The 26,479-nt window shown below is 39.6% G+C and overlaps 1 long non-coding RNA gene across 1 annotated transcript in view; it reads left to right on the plus strand.

Moving 5' to 3' along the window:
- Positions 1 to 24,839, plus strand: part of LOC150047136 (uncharacterized) — a 35,927-nt gene extending 11,088 nt beyond the window's left edge. Inside the window, exon 3 of the long non-coding RNA XR_016539504.1 lies at positions 24,708 to 24,839. This is a non-coding gene — a long non-coding RNA (uncharacterized LOC150047136). The remainder of the gene's footprint in view (positions 1 to 24,707) is intronic.
- The last annotated feature ends 1,640 nt before the right edge of the window (positions 24,840 to 26,479 follow it).

Consider the following 26,479-nt stretch of genomic DNA (forward strand, 5'->3'; position numbering starts at 1 on the left):
TTCCTTCTGCTGCCCTCCAGTGGTTGCAGCAAGGACCTTAGTGTATTGCTGAGACTCCAGTAAGCTTCATGGCTGAGCAGGGCTCCTTGAGAGCTATTGCCTTTGAGTATCTCACTTAGTCTTCACTACCTTGAGAAGCATGTACAACTATTTGTACCCACTTTACAGATGAGAAACGTTATCCAGACCAGTCCTTTCCTAGTCACTCAGCTAGAAAATGGGGGAACCAAGGTTGACATCAGTTTCCCCTAACCCAAGCCATGTAGAAATTGCTCTTGATCTCACGGTCAAAAGAACTTTGGGGGCTGGCAAAGAAAATTCAATGAATATCTTTTTTTATTAATAATTTATTAACATTGATTTTTACATCATATTTCAAATGACATATTTAACAAACAAGTATTCAAGAAGGGAATCTCTATATACATCACTGGCACTTAGATTTTAGAACATAATTAAAATTAGGCTGAGGGTTTGTATGTCATAGATACATATTAATCTATGTAGTAAAACATTATGTCTATAGAGTCATAGATTTTTACGTCTGTGTAGTTGTGTTTATATTTTCAGTACCATGTCTATAATATTGTATACGCAAAAACTGAGTCCTCACTCTTGTACTGTTCAGATCTAATAGCCACATATTAAGGATACCATGCGCCTTTTGTTCCTTAGGTCTTGGCTTGTCTCACTCAACATGATTCACTCTAGATTCATCCACTTCCCTGCGAATGCCATTATTTTATCTTGTCTGTTGGCTATGTAGAATTCCATTGCATATATATATGCCACATTTTCTGTATCCATTCATCTGCAGTAGGGCATCTGGATTGTTTCCATCACCTGGCTATTGTGAATAGTGCAGAGATGAACATAGCTGAACAGATGTCTTTATCATATTTTGGGTTATGATGTTCAGGATAGATGCCCCGGAGTGGTATGGTTGGATCGTAGGGAAGGTCAATTTTCAGTTCTTTAAGAAGCCTCCACACTGCTTTCCAGAGTGGCTAAACTAGCTTATAATCCCAACAGCAGTGCAGTAGGGTTCCTTTTTCTCCACAACCCAGCCAGTATTGGTCATTATCTGATTTCAGAATCTTGGCCATTCTTGTTGGGGTAAGGTAGTATCTTAGAGTTGTTTTTATTTGCATTTCCTTTATGATCATGGATGATGAGCATTTTCTCATATGCTTTTCTGCCATTTTAACCTCTTTTGATAAGTCTCTCTTTAGTTCCCTTGCCAACTTAGTGATTGGTTTGTCGGGTTTGTGGGGGATTAGTTTCCTGAGTTCCCTGTAGATACTTGATATTAAGTATTTGTCTGATGTATTATTGGTAAATATCTTTTCCCAGTTGGTTAGCTGTCTCTCTTCTTTTGTGGCTATGCTTTTATCCATGCAGAAACTTTTTATTTTTAGGTAGTCCCATTTATCGAGTCTGTCTCCAATCTGTTGTGACCCTGGGATTCTGTTCAGGAAGTTTTTGCCTGTGCCTATGAGTTCCAGTGTCTCTCCAACTCTATCGTGTAGCAGTTTCAAGGTTTCCGGTCTGACATGGAGGTCTTTGATCCATTTTGAGTTAATGCTTGTGCATGGCAAAAGGCTAGGGTCAATTTTTAGTTTTCTGCTTGTGGCTGCCCAGTTTTGCCAGCACCAGTAATTAAATAGGCTGTGTTTGTTCCACTGTTTATCTTTGGCTCCTTTGTCAAATGCAAGTTGACCATAGGTATGTGGTTCTATTTCTGGATCTTCTATTCTGTTCCATTGAACTTTTGGTCTGTTTTTGTGCCAATACCAAGCAGTTTTTGTTATTATGGCTCTATATTAGAGTTTGAAGTCTGGTATTGTAATACCACCTGCACTGATCTTTTTGCCTAGAATTGTTTTGGCTATTCTAGATCTTTTCTTGTTCTATACGAACCTTTGGATTATATCTTCTATTTCAGTAAAGAATGTCTGAGATTTTGATGTGGATTGCATTGAATTTGTATATCAATTTTGGCAGGATGGCCATTTTCACTATATTGGTTCTCCTTACCCATGAGCATGGGATGTCTTTCCATTTCCTGGTGTCCTCTTTAATTTCTTTCATTAGGCTTTTATAGTTTTCATTAAATAATTCCTTTACATCTTTGGTTAAGTTAATTCCGAATTCTTTTATTCTTTTGGAGGCTATTGCAAATGGGGTCATTTTCTTGATTTGGCCTTCTGTTTGTATATTGTTGGCGTACAAGAAGGCTACTGAGTTTTGCAGGTTAATTTTGTATCTTGCCACTTTGCTAAAGTGGTTTATTAATTCTAGGAGTTTGGGAGTGGAGTTTATTGGGTCACTCAGGTAGAGGATCATGTCATCTGCAAATAGGGATAGTTTAATTTCTTCTTTCCCTATGTGGATCCCTTTGATGTCCTTCTCTTGCCTTAGTACTCTGGCTAAGGGTTCCAGTACTATACTGAAGAGAAGTGGAGAGAGTGGGCAACCCTGTCTAGTTCCTGATTTTAAGGTGAATGATTCCAGTCTTTCTCCATTTAGTATAGTAGGGTTTTTATATATGGCTTTAATTGTTTTAAGGAGTGTACCTCTTATTCCTATTTTTTCTAGTGCTTTCAACATGAATGGATGTTGTATTTTGTCAAATGCCTTCTCCATGTAGAGAAATTATCATATGATTCTTATCCTTGGCTCTGTTGATATGATGTATTACATTGATTGATTTGCAAATGTTAAACCACCTTGCATCTGTGGAGTATCTTTTTATATATGTAGTCACACAGGAAGTTCAGAGTCATGCCCAAGGTAAATGTCCTGAATATCTGAGGTCATATTCCAAAGGTGAGATTTCAATTAGAGCCACCATTCTTATCATAAGTTCACTAATTTTGTAATCTGAGTTTTGCATTAATAGGATAAACAAAGTCTGTACTACTAAAATATGTCAGTGGTCTGCAAGCCTCAGTGAGATGACCCTAGAGGCCAGAGCCCTCATCCTCAGATCTGTGTGACACATGTCCTGTAAAGAGCAGAAACTCTCAGTCTGGGCATTATGTGGTATTTGGGGCCAGAAAATTTTTAGTAACAGGGACTGTTCTGTGAATGGCAAAATGTGTAGTATTGTCTTTGGCCTCTTTCCACTAAATGTCAGTGCTGGCCTCGTGGTGACATGTGGAAATGTCATTGCTGAAGTTCTGCAGTGTCCCACCTGCTTGAGATGCTCTGGTCAATAGCAGAGGATCAGGAATCAGAGACAACATGCATTCTAAGCACAGCCCAGCTTTGTGAGATGGGAGAGATGACAGATTGCTGGGAGACAAGTGCCTAGTGGAAACAGAGAAATCGATGAGGCCAACAATTGCTATTTGGTCCTTAAAAACCTTGTCTCCATTCTTCTTGGACACAGAGCCGGTCAACATTTCCAGCCCCCCTGCAGTTAGGTGGAGTTCAAGTATCTGGTGGTCTAGTAATGGAATGTGAGTGAGGAGAGCCAGGACAATAGAACTCTGGCGAAAGTCCTGCAGATGAACCTTCAATGTTTTTCTGCTGCCAGGTTCTAGTAAGCTTTTACAGGCTCCAGAGGATGGAGGCTACTGAAGATCGAAGACACCTATCTCGTGGTTTGGGTGAATAAAGCATACCATACCCCTCTCATGTCATTGCTGCTGGGATTTTGTAAGAAATAAGCTTTTATTATGTGAAGGCACTGAAATGTGAAGGCTTACTTGTTACAGCAGCTCACATGACCATAACCACTATGTGTGCAGTACATGATAGGACATTGTAAGTGCCAATAGATGTTAGAGAGCACTATTAATATTAATAACTGGTTTTATGAACCATGAAGACAACTGGAACAAGACGGGATAAGAAGTGGAAGCTGAACTGATTGATGTGAGGCATGTCACGTTTCCTATTAAGTAATGGAACAGGATGGATGAATCATCATCAGTTCATGTCAGACTTTCAAGAACAAAATTGGGTGCTCCAGAGAGCCTCTCAAACCCCAGCATCCTCAGCTCCTCCCAAGCACAGATCTTGACTATTCAAGATAGAATGTGGTGTTCTCCTAATTAGGCCAGCCTAGGGACTAGAGCCAAGTGAAAGGTGTGAGGTCAGTGGATCTGGAAAAGTCCTCTTGAGTTCCCAGATTTATTTCTCATCGGTGCTACAAATGCATATTTCTGTGGGGTGCTAAGTTGGAACAATGTGCAGTGAACAAAGGCAAAGTTTCCCCAGTAGACAAGAAATACTTCAGGCTGTTGAGATAGTCATGGAGAGCTAAGTCCTACAGAGAGTACCTGGTGGATGAATTCACTTTTGTCTTGTCTTGTAATTCACCTTCCCTAATACTGAAAATGCTTCCTTAATACTGAAAGACAGTAGGCTTAGCAAAGACTGTAAATACTTCACATGCATGCTTTTGGTAAGCATTTATTTCAGACCAACTATGGTATATCAAACAACAGCCCTGCAAAGAACATGTTTGTAACAGTGCATTCCTGTGATCCAGTGATAAAGTAGGAAGTAGGAAGACTGTAGCTCAAGAACATGCATGATGGGAAACAACACTATGCCCTAAAAATAACTAACAGAGAACAGGGCCACAGGTATAGCTCAACTGTATCATGCCAGCTGAGTAAGTGTGAGGTTCTGAGTTTAAACCCCAGTACAGAAAGGAAGAGAGAAAAAGAAAGAGAGAGGGAAGGAGAAAGTGAGGGAGAGAAGCATAATATCCTAAGCCATGGAAATTAAAAGTGCTTCCATGCTAAGTATGCTTTTGCAGATGTGTCCAAGTTAAAAATTGAAATTGGGGAGGTTAGGACCATAAAGATAGGATAGATGTAACCATAAAAGTCCTTATAAGAGGGAGGCAAGAGAGTCAGGGCTTGATGTGGCATCAGAAGCAGAAGGTTGGGATGCTACAGAAAGGAGCCATCAGCAAGGAACGAGCATAGCCTCCAGAAGAAAAGGAAGGAAGATGAAGAGATAGAAGCCAAGTCTTCCTTCAGAAACTTCAGCCATATCCAAACTACAGTCCAGAAAGATTTGTTTAGGATTTCTGACTTGTATAACATTAAGATCATAAACTAAGTAAATTAATTCACAATGCGTGTGGGTCGTTGTACCCATCAGGGTTCTTATGACTGTAACAGAACACCTAGCATAAATGACCTCAAGTCAAAAAACAAATTTATGGCTTTAAGCATGATTCTATTAAGGAGTTTAAATAGTGTCTAGCTCATCCTATGACAAAAAAATATTTCTTCTTCCAAATTTTATAGGACAACTTCAAGGAATATTCTTTTTATTTCTTTATTTTTATTGTAATGTATAGAAGGGCTAGTTACATTCGTCAGATAGTAGGTATATTACTTCTCACAACTGGATACCCCTTCTTGTGTTTTTGTCCCCATTCCCCGATCCCCTCCCAATCATCTTGTTTCCCCCTTCCCTTTCCTATTTCAAATAATCAAATAAACATATATGCCATATACGAGGTAATAAAGTCAGATACAGTAACAACATTCTGATTGGCTAACTTGAATGTTATGCCAGCCCCGTGGCTAACCATTGCCATGAAGGAATCAGGAAGTATGATTGGTTAATGCTGATGTGTATTGTAATATTATGAGCCTGGGCCTAGATCAAAGTGATTATCCATCCCATGGGAGCTAAGATAACTAATTATTTAAATAAAGTGGAACCATGTAGGATAGGTCAACTCCCGATTGAACCATCAAAGTGAGGGAAGAGTCTGTGAGGTGATAATCATGTTTAAAATGACTGGCTGAAGAAGCCCACATCCCACACCCCCCCCTACACACCCACTCCTCCAAATCTCTAGGCCTTTTCCCCTTTTCCCAGTGTCCCTCACCATATCAAAAAAAACCCCAAAACACCGCTGTTGGACATGGAGTAGAGCTACTTCACTCTGTCTTTCGTCACTCATCTTACTCCATTTTGGGTTAAGAATGTTCAAGAATCAACCACTGAACACAGCTCTTAGGGTGTGTGTGTGTGTGTGTGTGTGTGTGTGTGTGTGTGTGTGTGTGTGTGTGTGTGTGTGTGTACAGACTACCTCTAGTGGCTGTAATTAATCATTGTAACTATTTAATTTTCTTCTAGAGTGCGTCAGACTCTTCTGAAGAAACAGAGTTCTGAGTTCTGGCAGCGGGTCATACCTAGAATTAGTTCTCTAACTCTTTTACCTTGGTCCTGATCTTTTCCATGCATACATATGGCTTATTGAGCTCCTGTGGCATTGGCTATGAGAGCCATCAAATGAATTTTTCTCTTGTGTGGTGCTGGATCAGGATAATGCCAGCGAGAACCTGATATTTCTCCTAAAAATGACTCAATGAGTGTGCATCTGACTCCATTAATCTTGCCTTATGTGGGCCAGCCTGTTACATATGGATTCAAAGCTCTTCTCTTTTCCTTGATATTTAAACACTCTCTGATTAAGCTCACAACCCAGCTTGCATGTATGTGTGTGAGAGAGAGGGTGAGGGGAAGGAGGGAGGGAGAAAGGAAGACAAAGCTTCTGGTTAGGTCAATAACCTCCATTCCTTGCTCCAAGACTTGGGAGAACAGACACTCCCTGGCCTTAGGAGCTGCCATGTAAAGAGGCTGGAGAGGTAGAGCAGGTGCTACTTTGAACACTGGTCTTCCTGTTTGACAAGCTCCAAATGACTTGACTTACCAGCTTGCCAGGCTGTGGGACAGATCTGCTGTGTCACATTCCTGGGTTGTGGTGTGATCCCACACTAGACTGAGGTGTGGGAGGAGAAAATGATTGCTATGCAGCTAAATCTGCCACACAGAGAGAAATTGTTCCCAACCCAGAGGCACATGCTGCTTCCTGCAGACCTTGTCAGAGTTTTTCTTTTTGCTTATTGGTACAAAGGATTTCAGAGAGGATTGTCCAATAGTTGACAATAGGCCAGCTCTACAAGGTAGCTCTATTAGCTTATTTCACAGGAATTTAGTTGGTACTTAATGGGTATAATACTGTCTGCTGGACACAGCGTACATTTACTTTGTGAGGAGACTTGCCCCACAATTCCCAGGACTGGTGTTTTGGGGGAACTCACTATATTTGGCCCATAATAGTAAGTTTCTGTGGGGGAGGTTGTGCCTAATCTTGTTCTGAAGAACCTATTTAGAGACTAAACTAAGACACTATGAAAGGAAGAATGAGAGATACTCTTTTGCCCCACAGAACACATACACTAGGAAGAAACAACTTTGGGCCAGTGGCTTTTGTGTTCTTGGAGGGTGTTATACAGGTAGGTTTGTCGTGCTTAGGAGTTTATACAGCTGTGCTTTGCACTTGAATTAGCCTTTAAGCTTTGGAGGTTGGCATCATGGTGTATTTTATTGTTTTCCTTTCTTTGTGAGGAAGCCAATTGTCATAAGATGGTTACTAGATTTTCTAGTGAGAAAAAGAAAAGGACACAAGTGAGACAGGCTTTAGGTGTCGCAGATTCTTGGAATGAAACCCCTGAAGATCACTGTGCTTCATTGATTTCTGTCTCTGCTTTCATACTTGCACATTTCTTTTTTTTTTATCATTTTCTTTTTGCCATTCATGGGCACTATCAAGGCTAATGTTCTATTGCTTGTACTCCAGCTCCATTTGGTCTTTTTGGTGGTTAAAGAGTTGCATGGACTTTCCTGTCCAGGCTGGTTTCAAACAGTAAATCCTCAAATCTCAGCTTCCTGAGTAGCTAGGATTACAGGCATGAGCCACTGGTACCTGGCCATACACACTTTATGCAACATACACACATGCATGTGCACACATTGATACACACACACACACACAGATACATGCATACATTCACATTGTTATATATTTGCCTGTAAGAAGGAGTGGATCCTTGTGCCACGTTTGTGACCCTGGAAGATGTTCTGTTGGCTGAAGGAAGAGCTTAGTATGTGGGTGAACCAAAATTCTTTCAGTTCCATACTTTTCAGGAGCAATGAGATTCTTGGAGGCACTCAACAAATGGCTGCTGCATTAATGAACAGATGACTACTCTAAAGATGTAGGATCATTTGTAATTCAATGATATGTTTCTATCCAAATCCAGTCTCGAAACCTGAGGTATTCATCATAAGATTGCTTGTAATGGTAGATGTCTGTTTGTATTTAATATTTTGTCACGTGTTCATATCTTTTCTTTTTCTTTTTTAAGCTTTCTTTTCTTTTTCATCCTTTGTTTCTGGTTTGGTTGTTGTTTTTTTTTTTTTTTTGGTCCTTACTGGTTCCTGAACTCAGAACTTCATATTCTTGCTCACAATTGGTATTCTACCACTTGAACCATGTCTCCAGCTCCCTCTCATGCTCTTTGGAGGCCTCTTACTTCCAGATTTTCATAAAACATTGCATTTTTAAAATTTCAGTGAATTTTTGAGGGGGGGTGCTTCTGACAGATTTCCTACTTCCCTGAATATTTCCTGTTTATGTTCTCTAGTGATGAAACTATGTGCTATTTCTCATTAGCTTCCCGGCTTTCTGAGTATTTTATTCTTTACTTCTTGTCCTTATAAAGATAGCCGACCTTCACTTTATCACTCCCTTTAATGAGGCTTCACACAGAGATACAGTGCTGTGCATATTGTCCTAATGGCAGACCACAAAGCTCCATGCCATTTTATAGACTGGTGAGAGGCATAAGTAAGGAGGACCAAGTGGTGGTTGAATTGTAACCTTGGGCTGAAGATTTGAGCTGAAAATCAGTAGATGACTCTTCCTCTCCGTCCTCCTCTTCCTCCTTTTCTTTCTCCTTCCTCTCCTTCCTACTTTTCTTCTTACCTCCCTTGCTCCCTCCCTCCCCCTCCTCTCAACGCAACTCAGTATGATCTCAACTCAAATAGCTGTCTTATTAGGAAAGATGGAACTGAACACCTGTGTGTAGGAATTGTCTAAACATATGGCTTCTGCCTCCAGCACAGAAGCCCTTCTGCCTATTCTCTGTTAACTTTCTAAATAGAAGAGAAGATTAGGCAAGGTTGGAACAGTTGTCATCCTCCTGACAGGTAATGTGTTCACAATCATTCATGATATGCTAAGTGTCATATTAGGTTCCTTATAGTCAGAAATCATCCTTTTAGCATTACTGTTCATGTTTCAGAGTTCAAGAAATTGAAGTTTGAAGATGTTCAAGTTTATAAAACTGTCCAAAGTCACACCCAGATTTGAATGTAAATAGTTTGCTTCCAAACCAAATATACATGTTCTGTTTGCTTGTGAAGAGTGGGGCTCTGATATCACAGCAATAGTGCTTTTGACATCTCAGCCCGGGTAAATGCTGGCTGCAGAGCACTCAAACATGAGGGATGACTCTATGGGTTTCAAGTGATGCGCATGCATCCAACTCTAATAGGAAAGAGGCCTTCAATGGAACAGAATAGAAGGTCCAGAAATGAGCCCATACACATATAGCCACACATATATGTGTATATACATATATAGATATATGTATGCATTTGATAAGGGAGCAAAAAACACAGGTTGGAAAAAAGACAGCCTCTTTAACAAATGGTGGTAACAGAATTGGCTATCTATATGCAGAAAACTGAAGATACTCATATATCATCTTGCACCAAGATCAACTTTAAATGGATCAAAGACCTCAATGTAAGACCAGATACTATGAAAATATTACAGGAAGGGGTAGGGGAAATCTTATGTCTCTGGGCAAGGGAAAAATGTTCTAAACAAAGATCCAGAATCACAACAAATAAAAGAAAGACAGGATAAATGGGAGTATATCAAACCGAAGAGCTTCTGTGTAACAAAGGACATAGATAGCAAAGTAAATAGAAAACCCATAGAATGGGAGAAAATCTTTACTAATTGTACATTAGACAAGGGTCTTATATCTAACATATACTTACAGCTTAAAAAATTAACCCCTTCCAATTAAACCTTCAAAAACTCAACAATCCAATGAATAAATGAGATGTAATGAGACTAAATGGGACTTAGAGAGAGACTTCTCAGAGGAAGAAAAAAGAATGGCCAATAGACACATGAAGAAATGCTCAACATCTCTGGCCATAAAAGACATGCAAATTAAAACAACATTGAGATTCCACCTCACTCCAGTTAGAATGGCCAGTAGGAAAACTAATAATAATAAATGCTGGTGGGCATTTGGACAAAAGAGAACACTATTACACTGTTGGTAAGAATATAAACTCACTCAAACACTCTGGAAAGCAGTATGGAGTTTCCTTAAAAGACTAAACATAGTGGTTCTATATGATCCAGCAATCCCACTCCTGGGCTTTTATCCAATGGACCACAAATCAGGCTGCACTAAAGCCACCAGCACAACCATGTTCATTACAGCATTGTTTACTATAGTCAAGATATGGAATTAATTTTGGATCCCTCAAGAAAATGTGGATCAAGAAAATGTGGTATATTTACACAACAGAATCCTATGCTTCCATCAGAAAGAATATTCTATTATTTGTAAGGAAATAGAAAGAGTTATAAAAATTATATTAAGTGAAGTAAGGCAGACTCAAAGAAACATAGGCTACATGGTTTCTCTCATTTTTGGTAACTAGAGAGTGCCTATAAATCTATAAGTAAGTACATTGAGTGATTCAAATAGTTAAGTACCTATATAAATATGTATGCACACACACTGGGATGAGATAAATTAAATACAACTCTAATCATTCACATACTGAGGCCAAAGGAGGACATGCATAGGACTGGTGGACAAAGGCTCAATAGCTATGTACAGATGATCACATAAAACAATATCCTAGCTAGGTGCGGTGTCTCATGCCTGTAATCCTAGCTACCCAGGAAGCTGAGATTTGAGGATCTCAATTCAAAGCCAGCCTGGGCACTAAAGTCCATGAGATTCTTATCTCCAGTTAACCACTAGAAAATTGAAAGTGGTGCTGTGGCTCCAGGGGTAGGGTGGTAGCCCTAGCCTTGAGCTAAAGAGCTCAGGGACAACGCCCAGGTCCACAACTGACAAAATCATAATAATCATCATCATAATAACAATAATAACCTGTGAAATAAATGAAGAAAAGGAAACGAGACATTTTTTAGTTGCCATTGTTACTGGGGTTTTTTTCCCCCCTCTCTTCTCCTTTTGTTTGTTTGTATTTAGTGGGTAAGGGAGGGAACATAAAAGGTGGAACAAGGATGAATAAATATAACAGTGATATCTCTAGACACTGAGGAAAATGAAATGGATATCTTATTTGGGAAGGGAGGGAAAGACTGGGACAGAGGGATGGAAGGTGAGACATGATTCAAAAAGAATTATACTCATTACCTGATTCATGTAACTGTAATCCCTCTGTACATCAACTCTATAATAATAATATTCAGAAAGAAAAAGTAATATGTAAGTCCCCAGTCAAAATAATATGTAAAACCCCAACAGAAAGGGGTTTTTTGATTACCTGAATTCTGCACTCTCCCTTCCTGTTCCAGGGCCTGATGGAGCAGTGGCTTTCAGAAAACAAATCTGTGACCCAACGAATGGGGTGATATTGATCAAGATGCTAGTATCAGTTTCATACTCATAACTGTCATGTTGAAGCCCCTTTGTATAACTACTTAAATAAGAATTAATTTAAAAAAGACATGTCTGAAAGGTGCCCCTAGAACTTAAAGAAATCATATGCTCCTTTCTTCCTCCTTCCTTCCTTCCTTCCTTCCTTCCTTCCTTCCTTCCTTCCTTCCTTCCTTCTTTCCTTCCTTCCTTCCTTTCATTCTCTCTCCCCTCTCCTTCTCTCCCTCCCTCTTTCTTTCTCACCCTCTCTCCCTCCCTCTCTTTTTCCCTCCCTCTCTCTCTCTTTTTCTTTCAATTTTCTCTTTTCCTATCTCCCTCCCTTCCTTTTCTTCCTTCCTTCCTTCTTTCTTCCTTCTCTTTCATGGTCTAAGCATGGCCTGGTTCTCATTTATGATTATCCCATATTCACTTGAGCCACACCCTCGCTTTCAGCTTTTTGGTGGTTAATTGGAAATGAGAATCTGACAGACTTTCTTTCCCAGGGTGGCTTTGAACTGTGATCATCAAGTCTCAGGGTCTCGAGTAGCTAGGATCAGAGATGTGAGTCACCAGTACCTGGCATGATTCATTGGCTTCTATAAAGCTCAATTTCTTCATCTTCAATGTAGGATGAAGTCAGTGGGCAATGGATCTTGCATAGAATTTCTGTCGATTCTGCTTCTGTTCTGGGATCCCGAGTTCAGTGACAAATCTCATGATTCTTATGTTTACTTGTCATTTCACAAACTGGGGAAGAAATCCACAGGCACATGATGGTAACCACAGTTCGTTAGGAATCTTTCCTTATTCCTCCACCAACCTTCTTGCTCTTTTTTCCAGGCTCCTTGGTTGTCCCTTTATCTCCTTACATGCTGATCCATGAGCTACTGTCCCATGCTATAGCAGAACTCAGAAGGGCAGAAAAAGAACCTTTGAATCATCCAGAGACAAAGATTCTTAGTTTCTCCAGCATTTCTCAAATCCTGGTACACAAAGTGCTAGTGGTTTTAAAGGTAAAGGATGTAGTTATGCGAATACATATTAAAAAGGGTTTTTCATTTCCATATTTATAATCAGGATATAAAGCTTTCTTTTGACTGTGTCCAAAATGATGATACAGAAAAGCTATATATAGAATATGAGCAAAACATTTCATGGACATGTGTAAAAATGAGACAATGAGAACTATTCAAAAAAGAAGGAATTTTTTTTAATGTTATTGTTGGTTTAATGTAAAGAGGGGTTTCAGTTACATTCGTCAGGTAGTGGGTGCATTACTTCTCAAACAGTGATACCCCTTCTCTTGTTTTTGGATGGATTTGAGCAATGTGCTTTAAGTACGTAAGGAAATATGACATTGTATAATACTATTTGTATGATGAATGCATATTAATGAAAAACGAGAGAGAATGGAAGAAAAAGTTATGCACAAGCATGGTGGATGAAACAGTATAATATTCTGATGTTGAAATAGTTTAATTCTCACTATTTTTCAGAGGAAATCATTGGGGTCTGGGGGTGGGGGGAATGGCTTGTCCAGAGACACACTAGCTGTGTGTAAAACTGGGGACAATTATTATTTACCTTTCTGCCTTTTTTTGCCAGTCCTGGGCTTGAGCTCAGGGCCTTAGCACTGTCCTTGGACTTTGTCAAGGCTAGAGCTCTACCACTTGAGCCTCAACACCACTTCTGGCTTTTTCTATGTATGTGATACCAAGGAATAGAACCCCGGCCTTCGTGCATGCTAGGCAAGCACTCTACCACTCCCGGCCCCAATTATTATTTACCATAGTTAGGGTATGGTGTCAACTGGGTTACCCCTCAGTAGATAACTGGATCGAGAAGATGTGGTATATATATATACACACACATATATATATAGTGGATATATATACATATATATATAGTGGATATATATATATACATATATATAGTGGATATATATAGAGAGAGAGATAGATAGTGGAGTTCTATGCTTTCATCAGAAAGAATGACATTTCCACGTTCTTAAGGAAGTGGAAAGATGTGGAAAAAGTATATTAAGTGAAGTTAGCCAGGCCCAAAGAAGAGTGGTTTGCAAGATTTCCCTCATTTGCAGAATATGAGTATGGTATTCTTTGTGTGTGTGTGTGTGTGTGCCAGTCCTGGGCTTGAGCTCAGGGCCTAAGCACTGTTCTTGGACTTTCTCAAGGCTAGAGCTCTACCACCTGAGCCTCAGCACCACTTCCAGCTTTTTTTTTTCTATGTATGTGGTACCAAGGAATCGAACCCAGGTCTTCGTACATGCTAGGCAAGCACTCTACCACTAGGCCAAACTCCTGGTCCGAGTATGGTATTCTTTTTTTTTTTTTTTTTTTTTGGCCAGTACTGGACTTGAGCTCAGGGCCTGAGCACTGACCTTGGACTTTCTCAAGGTTAGAGCTCTACCACTTGAGCCTTAGCACCACTTCCGGCTTTTTTCTATGTATGTGGTACCGAGGAATCGAACCCGGGTCTTCATGCTAGGCAGGCACTTTAACCACTAGGCCAAACTCCCGGCCCTCGAGTATGGTATTCTTAACAGGGGATCTCAATAGCCCAATTGCTGTGTGCATAGGGCCATATACAATGAAACATTATCAACATAAACTCCAAGAATTAGAAATGGTGGGGTTTTATTATGTCTTCTATACATTTATTTCCTTTTTTTCTGTTTTAGTCTTCTATACACTTTGTCTTATATATGTTTACCCAATCTGTGGAAGGGAAAGGGAATCACAGAAACAGTAAGACAAAGGCTGCACTAATGCAGCAACGATACTCACGTGACAATATTTTGGAAATGAAGATATATAACTTGGGAGAGGAGGTTAGTAGGGAGGAGTAAGCAGGAGAAAATGAGGGAGAGGGTAACAGCGCTCAAAAAGAAATGTACTCAATACCTTACTTATGTAACTGTAACCCCTCAGCACACCAACTTTACAATGAAAAAAAGACTGGAAAAAAATTCCAAAAAGAACAGAGGCTGAGACTGGACTGGGTCCTTTCCCAAGGTTTGCTTCATCAGCTCAGCTAGTGGCAACTTTAGGCCTTCAGGGAAATGTGGCTAGGAAAGTCCACCAGCCTCCTATAAACGCTTTCCAGGGTCACCTAATACACATCTGGAGGATCACCTGCTTCTCTTTACCTTTGCTGGTGTGTTCATTTGTTGATAATCAGTTCTGAGAAACAAGCCAGGACTACATCCTCAGTTGTGATTCTATAGTAGATGTCACCTCTTTGCAAGCATGTGGCTAATTCTGGTCAGGAACCACAGACTCCCTTCCTTCTGCATGCAGCCATCCAGTCAGGAGTCTACTCCTGACAGATGTAGTCCACTTCTGATTATGCCCTGGGTATGTACCCAGGCACCAGCTTGAGTAGCTTGAGACTTTTTGTTTGTTTTGTTTGTGTTTTCTTTTTGTTCTTTGAGTTCCTGAACTCAAAGCCTTGCCCTCTCTCTTTTTTTTTTCCTCAATGCTAACACTCTTCCTACTTGAGTCACACTTCCATTTTGGGCTTTTTGCTGGTTAATTGGGGATAAGAGTCTTTCAGAGTTGTCTGCCTGAGCTGGCTTTGAATCATGATCCTCAGATCTTAGCCTTCTGAGTAGCTAGAATTACAGGCCTGAACCACCATCACTCAGCTAAAGGGACATGCATATATATTTTAATAGACAGGACTGGGAAATTTCCATGTTGGCTATAGTGTCAAGCAAGTTTCAGAATGTCCTTTCTTCTTATTGCCTATGTTCTGCAGAAGGGAAGATAAATACACTCATTCTGCTAATAGATTATTCATAATGGCCCCCCTTTTTTTTCAAATGAATTCTTACAGAGTCGTTACCCTGAGCCTGCAGCCAAGGGAATGCTGTAATGGTAATGGATTATCTGAAGTGACTTCATTCTGCACCCTTTTCACTCTGCCTTCCCATCCTTCAGCACAAACACTTTATTCTCGTCCAATTAGTAACACACAAGGACTTGCCTTCATGAAGTGTGTTTTGAACTTTAAGTTGCCTCTTCATATTTTTAAATCATTGCATTTAAGTGTAATTCAATAAGATGCTGTGTTTCCTTTCAATTTAATATGCAAGCTGTTTTCACTACCTGTTGCTAGGACAACCAGAGCATGAGCTGGCATTGGTTTGTTGTCCAAGCTGAGGCTGTGTTAATTAACTCCCTGAAATTGCAGGCCAGGTAATCAATACCAAATGTATGGACTTGGCTGGAATGTTTTAATTAAATTTACAGTAATTTTACTTGCAGCTTTTTCTGCAATCTGCATGGTGGACCATTGATTTTTATTTCTGATACAATGGTCTCATCACTAGCTGGTCATTCCTTCTGCTAAGCACCTTTCTCCATCAGTTGAAGCAGTGTCCCATGAGGAATAGCCAAGGTAAATTGTTAGCTAAAGTAATCGCTAAAAGAGAAACAAACCTTTAAGTATCAGAACAGCTGAGTTTCTGCCAGTGCCAGGGTTCCCTGGATGGCTATATTTTGGATGAAATGAATCCAGTAGGTTGGGATCAGTAGAATCTCATGGATCATATCCATCAGTGATGGGTTGGAAATACCAAAACCGCATGCTGCAGCCTCCTCTGTACTGCTTAATATGAAATTTGCTAGCAAGGGCTCTCCACGCTGGTATTCTTGGTGAAGCCATGCTCCTTACAAAAATAAGCTTCATATCTCAGAGGACAGCACCGCCTTCCCTTTTCTAACCAGTGTTGCTCCCAAGATAAGCGGAACTGAATTCACTCCCCACACCACCAACAACTCAAGGTTATTAATTTCATATCTGAAGGATAGGTGAAGGGTCCTACCCTCCTCAACATTAGTGTGAGATTAAATAAAATCATATCCATGTCTCTATCACACCTCCAACACTCAAAACACCGACTTTCTCCTTAGAACCATACCCTCATCAAAGTCTTTAAGAGAATGAACCTGAACTGAGTACCCCACCATCTTCTTTGCCTGCCAAGCTTTCCCAAATGCCTGCAGTATGGATTTACATACATGAGAATGGGGAACTGCCCAAGTTCTCTCTCAAACATATCACAATAAATAAGGTTCTTAGCACTCCCCTTTAGGTATAAGCCATTTTCCAGTCCTTGTGACACAGCTCTGACACCATCTCCAGGAGAATCAATCAAACAGGCTTGTAACAGGAACAAAATAAAGGGTAATAGCCCTCCCTATGCATTATCACATAAGAATGGCCCAAGACTACCTACTGTATCTTCCAGTAGAGCCAAGTTTAATTGGCAGATAAAACATTCCATTATTTAAATCCCTGGTAGGAACTCACTAGATGCCATTGAATGAATGAATAAAAGGAAGGAATCATTTAAGACAACCAGGGTTCCATATGGTTCCTTCAAGATGATGGAGAGGCAGCTAACATATCGTTCTGCTGAACTGTTTCAAGAATCTTACTCTCAATACAATGGTATGTTTTACCAAAGGCATTATTGGCCATGCAAGCCTGAAATGGCCTCTAGGAAATGAGTAGGTTTTTCCTATAGCAAAAACCTGCTGGAAATTTTATTGTTCAGCCTACATATTATGTTCCAAATAACCTAAAACTTAGTGAGAATATATTCATTTTCCTTTAAAGCATCAGTATGATAGTGTACTGGAATGCTTCTGATAATAGAAAAAGAGCATGTGGCCCTGATGAAAATAATATAATTATCATGTTGGGATTTATTATTTCATGATGAGATGATAGTGTGTCTATGGATACATACATACATATATGCATATATACATATATATATATTGCTAATTTCTTTGAGTCTAATTATACACTGCTTTTGTTCATTGTAACTACAGAAAGCTTGGCCTTCCACAACTGATTTATTCCTAGATAAGCTTTCTTGATAAATTCCTTTTTTCTTCATATTCATCATGATATTTATTCTCAGAACATGTGAAGAAAAGAAAGCATGAACGGAGTCAGTATGATCCCGAGTCGGTATAAGGACCTGGTTGCCTAACCTTTTCTGTCAAAGGAATGCCAAAGGTGATGAGTTGGCCAAACGTAGCCAACTATAGCCAGAGAGCACTTCCCCTAGAGGCAGACCCTGGAAAGGAGTCCTTTATTGAAGTTTGCTTATGCCTTCTTTGGTCTAAGCCTTTGACTCCGGACTTTTAGGGTTCTCTAACAGTTGGCTTCGAAACAACAAAATGACATGTTTTGGTCCTTTGCCCTTCCATGTATCATTTTATGTAAAAATCACGTAGCCTGCTTTTTTCCTCTGACACCCTATGTTTCCCAACTGTTAGAGTAGGAGCTATGACCATTCACCCAGACAGCTCTGCTGTGAGACTCACATTGGCACATCCTCAGATGCATTACTGATCTGAGAGAGTCTGGGCTGTGTTCACTGATCATTATTGCCACAAGATGGAACAGAATCATTGCAGAGATGACATGAACAATGCTCCTGTATCTAAGGCACTATTCTAAACCCAGATCTATAGATCTATATCTTCTTATAACTGAAACCAAGGCAAAACAAGTTGAAAAGTAGGCCTAGAGCGCATGGTTAACAAGGAAAAGAGCCCAGGTTTAAACCTAGAAGTCTTATTATACAGTGTTTATATTTGCATTTTCCTACCAGGGTCTTGAAAATATTCTAGAGTTACTTCTTTTTCTTCTTTCTTTCTTTCAGTGTAATGTCTCCTTTGTAATTATATTATATCCATCCATTACATAATTGTTCATTTCATCATTCACACATTCATCCAAAAAATATTTACTAGGCATTTACTATTTTCAGATCCTGTGCTAAACACTGAGATTCTTTTTTTTAATTTTTTATTGTAATTAATAAAAGGGTTACATGATATTTGCCAGATAGAAGGTGCATTAATTCACATACATTGATACCCTTTCACATGTCTTGGTACCCATTACCCTCCCCCCCAACCCCCCCACCCATCTTGGTTTTCCCCCCTTCCCTATCAAATTTCAAATAACCAAATACAAATAAATTCAATATATCAGATAACAAAGTGAGATACTGTAACAATATGAGATACCCAAGGGACAGCAAAGGAGATGAAAGATAACATAGTACATTAAGGACAACAATCATTCATTATATGGCTTTTGTTTCAATATCCTGGAAGTCCTTTCAATTAGCTTCATACTATATGGCCTTATGTATCAAGATTTGCTGTATTGCAGATCTCTGCTAGTAGAGCCCAGGTTTCTACTGATTATGACAAATGAGGGAAACCATTGAGCCTAAGTTCCTTTGAGTCTGGCTTACTTCACTTAATATGATTTTTTCTAAGTCTTTCCATTTCCTAACAAATGGGGCGATGTCGTTTTTTCTAACAGCAGCATAGAATTCCATTGTGTACAAATACCACAACTTGTTGATCCACTCATCAACTGAGGGACATCTAGGTTGGTTCCATATCTTTGCTATGGTGAATAGTGCTGCAATGAACATTGTTGTGCTACTGGATTTAGTATGCCCTTGTTTCTGGATGGTTGGGTAAATGCCAAGTAGTGGAATTGCTGGGTCATAGGGAAGCTCTATGTTTAGCCTTTTGAGGCACTGCAACACTGCTTTCCATAGTGGTTGAACGAGTTTGCACTCCCACCAACAGTGTAGTAGTGATCCCTCCTGTCCACATCCCCTCCAGCATCTGTTGTTATTCGTTTTCCTGATCCTGGCCATTCTAACTGGAGTGAGGTGGAATCTTAGAGTTGTTTTGATTTGCCTTTCTTTTATGGCCAGAGATGTTGAGCATTTCTTCATGTGTCTATAGGCCATTTTTGTTTCTTCTTCAGAGAAGACTCTCTTTAAGTCTTTGGCCCATTTTTTAATGGGATGGTTGTTACTTTGGAGATTAGTTTTAGAGTGATTCAATTTTTTGAGTTGTTGATATATATTAGATATGAGGCCTTTGTCCGTTGTTTGGTTGGTGAAGATCTTCTCCCACTCTGTAGGCTTCCTAATTAATTTACTAGCTATGTCCTTTGCCATACAAAAGCTCTGCAGTTTAACGCAGTCCCACTTATCCAGCCTTTCTCTGATTTGTTGTGATTCTTGGTCTTTATTAAGAAAGTTTCGACCTGTGCCAAGGAGGCCTAGTGTATCTCCTATTCCTTCTTGTAAAGTTTTCAGTGTGTCAGCTTTTACCTCCAGGTCTTTGATCCATTTGGAGTTAATTCTAGTGCAAGGTGACAAAGAAGGATCCAGCTTTAGTTTTCTGCAGGTGCTTAACCAGTTCTGCCAGCACAACTTGTTGAAGAGGCTGTCTTTCTTCCAGTCTATTTTTTTGGCTCCCTTGTCAAAGATTAGGTGGCCATAGGTCTGTGGTTTAATATCTGTGTCCTCAGTTCTATTCCATTGGTCTTCAGGCCTGTGCTTGTGCCAGTACCAAGCTGTTTTGGTAATTATAGCTCTGTAATAGAGTCTAAAGTTTGGAATTGAAATTCCTCCAGCGCTGTTCTTTCTGCTAAGAAGAGTTTTTACTATACGGGGTCTTTTATTATTCCTTATGAAATTTTGAGTTGCCTCTTCTATTTCTTTAAAGAATGCCATTGGGATATTGATGGGTATTGAGTTGAATTTGTAGATAGCCCTTGGCAAGATTGTCATTTTCACAATGTTGATTCTTCCAATCCAGGAGCATGGGAGGTTTTTCCATTTCCTTAGTTCTGCTTTAATTTCCTTTTTTAGGGTTTTAAAGTTTTCATCAAAAAGGTCCTTTACATTCTTAGTTAAGCTAATTCCTAGGTACTTTATTTTCTTTGAGGCTATTGTGAAAGGAGTTACTTTCCTGATTATTGCCTTGTTCCTCTCACTGTTGGTAAACACTGAAATTCTCACAGTGACTGACTGGGCTGGGCTGGTTACAGGCTCTATTTTCAAGGAACATGAAGTCTAAAAGGGACTTATGTGGAATTATGGAAGTAACTGGTTGCTTATATTTTCTGCTTCCATTTAATATCACTGCATTTACATAAATACCACTTGGAGCAGCGAATTTATGATGAGGGAGCCATAACTGAGTAGGGGCATATAACAGAGGCTGCTGTAGAAACCTGAATATGGGAGCTGAGGCAGAAGAGACAAAGCCTGTTTCTAACATTAAATGAACAAATACAAACCGGCTGTAATCGTTAAAAACTGGATAATTTCTGCAGAAGGGGATTGATTAAATTCCTCTGTCCATTCAGACCTGGCCCCTCCTGAAAGATGAAAAAAGAAGATGCAAAATCATCCAGACTCAGTGTTGGAAAGGTACTCAGAGGCATCTGCTGACCAGACTTACAAGTCTATTTCTTTTCTTTTCTTTTTTGCCAGTCCTAGGCTTTGAACTCAGGGCCTGAACATTGTCCTTGGACTTTCTCAAGGTTAGAACTCTATCAATTGAGCCATAGCACCATTTCTGGCTTTTTTTCTGTATGTATGTGGTACCAAGGAATCGAACCCAGGTATTGGTGCATGCTAGGCAAGCACTCAACCACTAGGCTAAACCCCCAACCCCAAAGTCTATTTCTTATCTAAAGCACTTATATGCCCATGCACCTGTACAAACACACACACACACACACACACACACACACACACACACCTATCATCTTTTTTCCTGTGTGTGTGTGTGTGTGTCTGCTGTCAGTCTGTCTGTCTGTATCTCTATCTTGATTTCCTTTTTATCACTATTAGATTTGCAGAGAAACAGAACTAACAGGATGGATGGATGGAAAGGCAGAGACACAAACAGATTGAAGAGATTTATTGTAGCAATTAGCTCATATAATTATGGAAATCATAGAAGAATCATTCTGTGTACTGTGTTTAAACTGGGAACTAAAAGCCTGAGAAATAAGAGCACTCTGGGGGGGGGCGTGTGTGAGAAAGAGAGAAGAGAGAGAGAGAGAGAGAGAGAGAGAGAGAGAGAGAGAGAGAGAGAGAGAGAGAGAGAGAGAGAGAGAGAGAAAGAAGGAAAGAAAGAAAGAAAGAAAGAAAGAAAGAAAGAAAGAAAGAAAGAAAGAAAGAAAGAGAATATTTTCTTTTGCTATTTCCTGGCCCTTAAGAAATGGAGTGAGGCTTATCAATATTGGTAAAAGTAAGCCTCCTTTACTCAATGTACTGATTGTAATGCTAACCTAAATTCTTCATGAAATATTTTCACAGATACAGGAAATAACTGTTTCACCAGTTGTCTGAGCATCCTTTAACTCAGTCAAATTGTATTACATGTGACTATCACCTAGATAGGAATGCAGGTGACCTGTAGGTTCCGACAGCAGAAGTCTAGGTTATGAGCTGAGATACTGCATTCCTTGCTTGGGTGATGCAGAATGCTGGCCAGCCTAAAATATACCTGGAATATCAAGGGGTATGGACAATGATACTGGCGTTTGGCTCAGCTCTGAGTCTGAAGTTTTGTTTATTGTCTTCATTACTTTCAGGGGACTCTGGGAAGATCAGCCTCCAGTGCAGTAGTGTCATTTCTTGACTGTACATTATAGCTCTGGGAAATATTTCAAAATTGGATGCTCTGCTATCTAGACCAATTAAATCTAAGTGTCTAGGGAGAAGATCTTAGCATCAGTGTTTTCAAAAAGCTATCCAGGTGATTTTAATGTTCAACCAACGCTTCCAAGAATCTTTTTAGGGCAAATGTTTCAAACACTCTCGCTCATTGTAATTGCCTTATAATGGAGCTTGTTAAAACACAAGGTTACTGGACCACAGCCCAAGTGATTCCGAGAGCTAGAGTTCTACCTGAACACTGCTATGTCTCACCTGCCCCCAGGCAAGAATAGTGCTGCTTTCCCTGGGATCCCATCTTGAGAATCATAGTTCAAATGTTTTGAGTGCTTTTCAGTGAGATGTGTATTGTCCATCTTTCATGGTATAATGGGGGATGGATTAAATAACAGGCTGGCTTTCAGCATGTAGTAGACAGTCAAGAAAGGGCTTCTTTCTAGGGTTGCTAGTAGTTGTGTTATGTCTGTACTTAAAGTTAGTAACGCTTTAGGTATTTTATCCATAATATTGATTATTTCAATATCCAATATAAGATTGTTTCACATAATTTCTTTGCTTTTTAAGGCTCCTTATTGAAGGCTCCTTATTGAAGCTGCCTGTGATCCTAGATATTGGCAAAATAGGAATTAGAGGACTGTAATTTGAGACTAGTCTGACCAAAAAAGAAAAAAGAATGTTCATGAGATTTTATTTCAGTCCATGGCTGGACTGTAGGCTTCTCACTGAAAGGGAAGCACAAATAGGAGGATTACAGTCCAGGTTAGTGAGGCTGTAAAGCGATATCCCATCTAGAAAAACAAAGAGCAACACAAAAAGGAAGTGTGGTGCTCACTCAAATAGAAGGTTCCCTGCCTCAAAAGTGTGAAGCCCTGAATTCAAATCCCAGTACAACCACTGAAAACAACCATTCCCACGTATGGTTAACGTGACAGCTTGCTGGTCTCATGTGATTGATGATTAAGTTAAGGAGCTCCCCTCTGAGATTGTCAGCTTACAGGCACACCCCTTGATTATACTAGTGACAGCCACTGTATTTTCTTCAACTTTTTTTCCCCTGAAAGAAAAACATCCCAGTAAGCCACACTATCCTTGTGTCAGAACAGAACCCAAAGACTAGTCTGTGAGATTTTGTCATCTCCAGAAAGGATCAGTGTGGCCACTCATGCTCTGACCTGAGTGTTTTTCCTTCTCGCTAGTCCTGTTATCAGCAACTCATTGCAATGTTTTTCCTCTGAACATTGCATCTCCACTTGGCTCCTTCCTGGGAAGGATGGTTCCCTGGTGGAATCCTCTAGCCCAAAGGCTGTACCTCTATTGTGGTCTTCATTAACCTGGACCATTGCCTTTGGTTTCTGTAAAGAATCATTATTCTCATTCAATTCACTGTGTCCCAAGTGACTCCTTGCTGGGCTCTGGAGCTTCTTGGGTGAACTGCAGCTATTGAACCTGCTTCCACAATTGTGAATAATATAGAAAGTATCTGATGTGAGGCCATCTTAAAAAAAACTGCCCAGATAGGAGGCTTAAACTTGATGCAGACTGTATTAAAACCATGTAGAACATGTGCTGCCACTGCTTGGGGATAAACATTTTGTCAAAAGACCTGTCTAGGTACTTCTGGGTATTTATTTGTTTGTTTGTTTGTTTGTTTGTTTATCTTTGCCAGTCTTGGGGCTTGAGGGAACTGTCCTTGAGCTTTCTCAAAGCTATTGCTCTACCATTTGGCTTTTTCTGTGTATGTGGTAACAAGGACTTGAATCCAAGGCTTTGTACATGCACTCTACCATCAGGCCCACACTCCAGGTTTTCTGGGTCATTTTAAAGGATTCCATGACCCAAGAGCAATGAGTACCAGAACTGCACATTCATCAGTTTCTGCTGAGGTTCTGACCTTCAGCTTCCAAGGGAAAACTGAAATTAAAATTGTAATTCTTAATTTAAAAATGCACAGGTGTCATAGAAGGATTTAATAGCCAGGATGTTCACTATAGATAGGTGTTCTGAGCTTGGAGCTGACTGCCTTATGACCCCTTTATGCTTCCTAGCAAATCTGGTTTGAGGATTGCAACTGTCGCCTAAGAAAAGATGGTAATGATCACAGAGCAATTGCTGGGTTAATTAGGTCTGGCAATAACTCAGAGGGCACTTGGAGCAAAGTTGAGACAGGTTTAAAGCCAGATCTCATTGCTGGCTTGTGAACAGTCTGAAGTAACTCTTTCCTAGGCCAATAACTCTGACTTGCCTGATGCTCCTTTTGGGTTGCTTTTGGAGTTGAGTTTAGATAGTTGGTCCTGGTGAAGGCTATGTGCTTATTTGGAGTCACTGGCCATGAGATATTCAATTCCCCCCTAATCTAAAGTAGAACTTTAAATGGAAAGAGGGGGTACCCATTAGGGAGAGATTCATGTGGCATGTTCATTTGAAAACTCAGTCTCTAACTCCATAATAGTTACCAGGCATGTTTTTTAAATGGTCTTTTAATGAGGATGATATCTAGTACTGAATGGAATATCTATTAGTGTTGTTTTTTTGTGCTCTTCTATACTGATAACAAGAAAAATAACGATGATAGCACTAATACTGACTGGTCGTTATACATGATTATCAATGCATTTTATTAACAGAGATTCAGAGAGGTGAAATGGAACATCTGAAGTCACATGCCTGAAAAGTAAGAGAGCCTAGAATTTGGAGACCAGATGGCCATGAACTCTGAGGGAGCAAATAGTCCATGGGAAAACAGAGATATTGCAATGTCAGAGGTGAAATTCTAGGTTTAACATGCATTATGGTTTAAATCTAAGTTTTGGTTCTGTCTTCATTCACAAGATAGGACTCAGCAGTAACATTTTCACAGGCAGGCAGGATAAGAACAGGGACAAGGTTTGAATTTGCTGAACATCTGTTATAAGCCAGGAAGTTAAATAAAGTACTTTACATATATTAAATCAAGTATAACCAGATTTCTAAAAAAATATTCAACCAGCTTAACACTGTAAAATTTCCTAGGGGCTTACAACAAATTAAAAAAGAGGCTCTCACTGCCTCTTTCCAGAATAGCAAAAACAAAACTTCACACAAGGCCAAGAGGACAAAGTACTGGACTCCATGTCCCAGGGCTACAAGTGGAGAGCTCAGTTTTCCCAGGAGCAGGGCTTGGCATGTCTTGTACATTATGTGAGACCAGCAGAAATTTGGAGTCTTCTTATTCCATCATCACCTTATTCCTAGGGCAGATATTCTACTCAGGTGCAGTATACTAAGAAAACAGAGTTTCTTTTCTTGATTTCCCTAAGTTCACTCATTGAGTTAAGATTCACTTCCAGAAAAAACAGACCTAGAAGACCACAGTCTATTGTCCTGATCAAGTGTCCTGATATTGGTGCAAGAGTGTTATTCAGAGCCAATTAAGCCACTAACCCTGCTTGCAGCTCTAAAGTTCATGGCTCAGAAATTTTATCCCATGACAATCCTTCAGGGTTCTCCCTAAGGGAATGTATTTCATTTGCAATGAAGTCTGAGGGAAGCTAAATACAAAAATATGTTCTGAAAAATCAATGAAGGTCTGAGAAATGGAAGCAACAAGCTAAGTACTAGGTCATTTTGTTTGCCAGAGAGAATTAGGGAAAGATATAGTTATGAAGAGCTCTCCCAGGGTCAGAGAAAGTCTTAAACACTGACCTCAAAAATATCCAAGCCATGGGACCCATATTTATTGGACCAGACACAGAACAATTTATGCTCTGAGGCATTGTCAAAATCAGTAGAGCAATCATCTGGCAACTGTAGTTAAAGATGTAAGGTAGGAAGATGCATCAGAAAATGGAAAAAAATAGGATAACATTTAAAGAAAAAGGGTTAGACATTTTAAAACTCTGAATGTGATCCAGGGAGGGAAAGGAGAGAAAGGGAGAACCAGAGGGAGAGAGAGAGGGAGAAAGAAAGGGAAAAGAAGTAGACAAATAGAGAAAACAGAGGGTGGAAGACAGAGGGAATGAGAGAGAGAGAGAAATAAAGGAAACCATTATTAAAGATGTAAGGTATGAAGATGTATCATAGAACAGAAAATAGTAAGAGGTAGACATTTTTTAAAGTGAACCCATCAGAAATCCTATCATTTGAAAAGCACACTTTATGAAATTAAAAAATCACTAGTGGAAAGTGGGAGTCAAACATAAGTTTGAACTGGCAAAAGATTTAGTGAACTTGAATACAGATTATGAGAAATTATGAAATATGAAGAAAGTTTAAAAAATAGAGATCTAAATACACTGACATGTGCGTTCACATGTCAGAGTAGAGAAGAATAGAGCCAAATAGATGGAAAATATTTTAGAAATAATGGTTGAACTCTTCTCCAGTTGAATCAAAGCCAAACTTTAATTTATACATCCAA

This window comes from Megascapheus bottae, chromosome 24 (assembly GCF_031878675.1).
Source record: "Megascapheus bottae isolate mThoBot1 chromosome 24, mThoBot2.hap1, whole genome shotgun sequence".
NCBI lineage: Eukaryota > Metazoa > Chordata > Mammalia > Rodentia > Geomyidae > Megascapheus > Megascapheus bottae.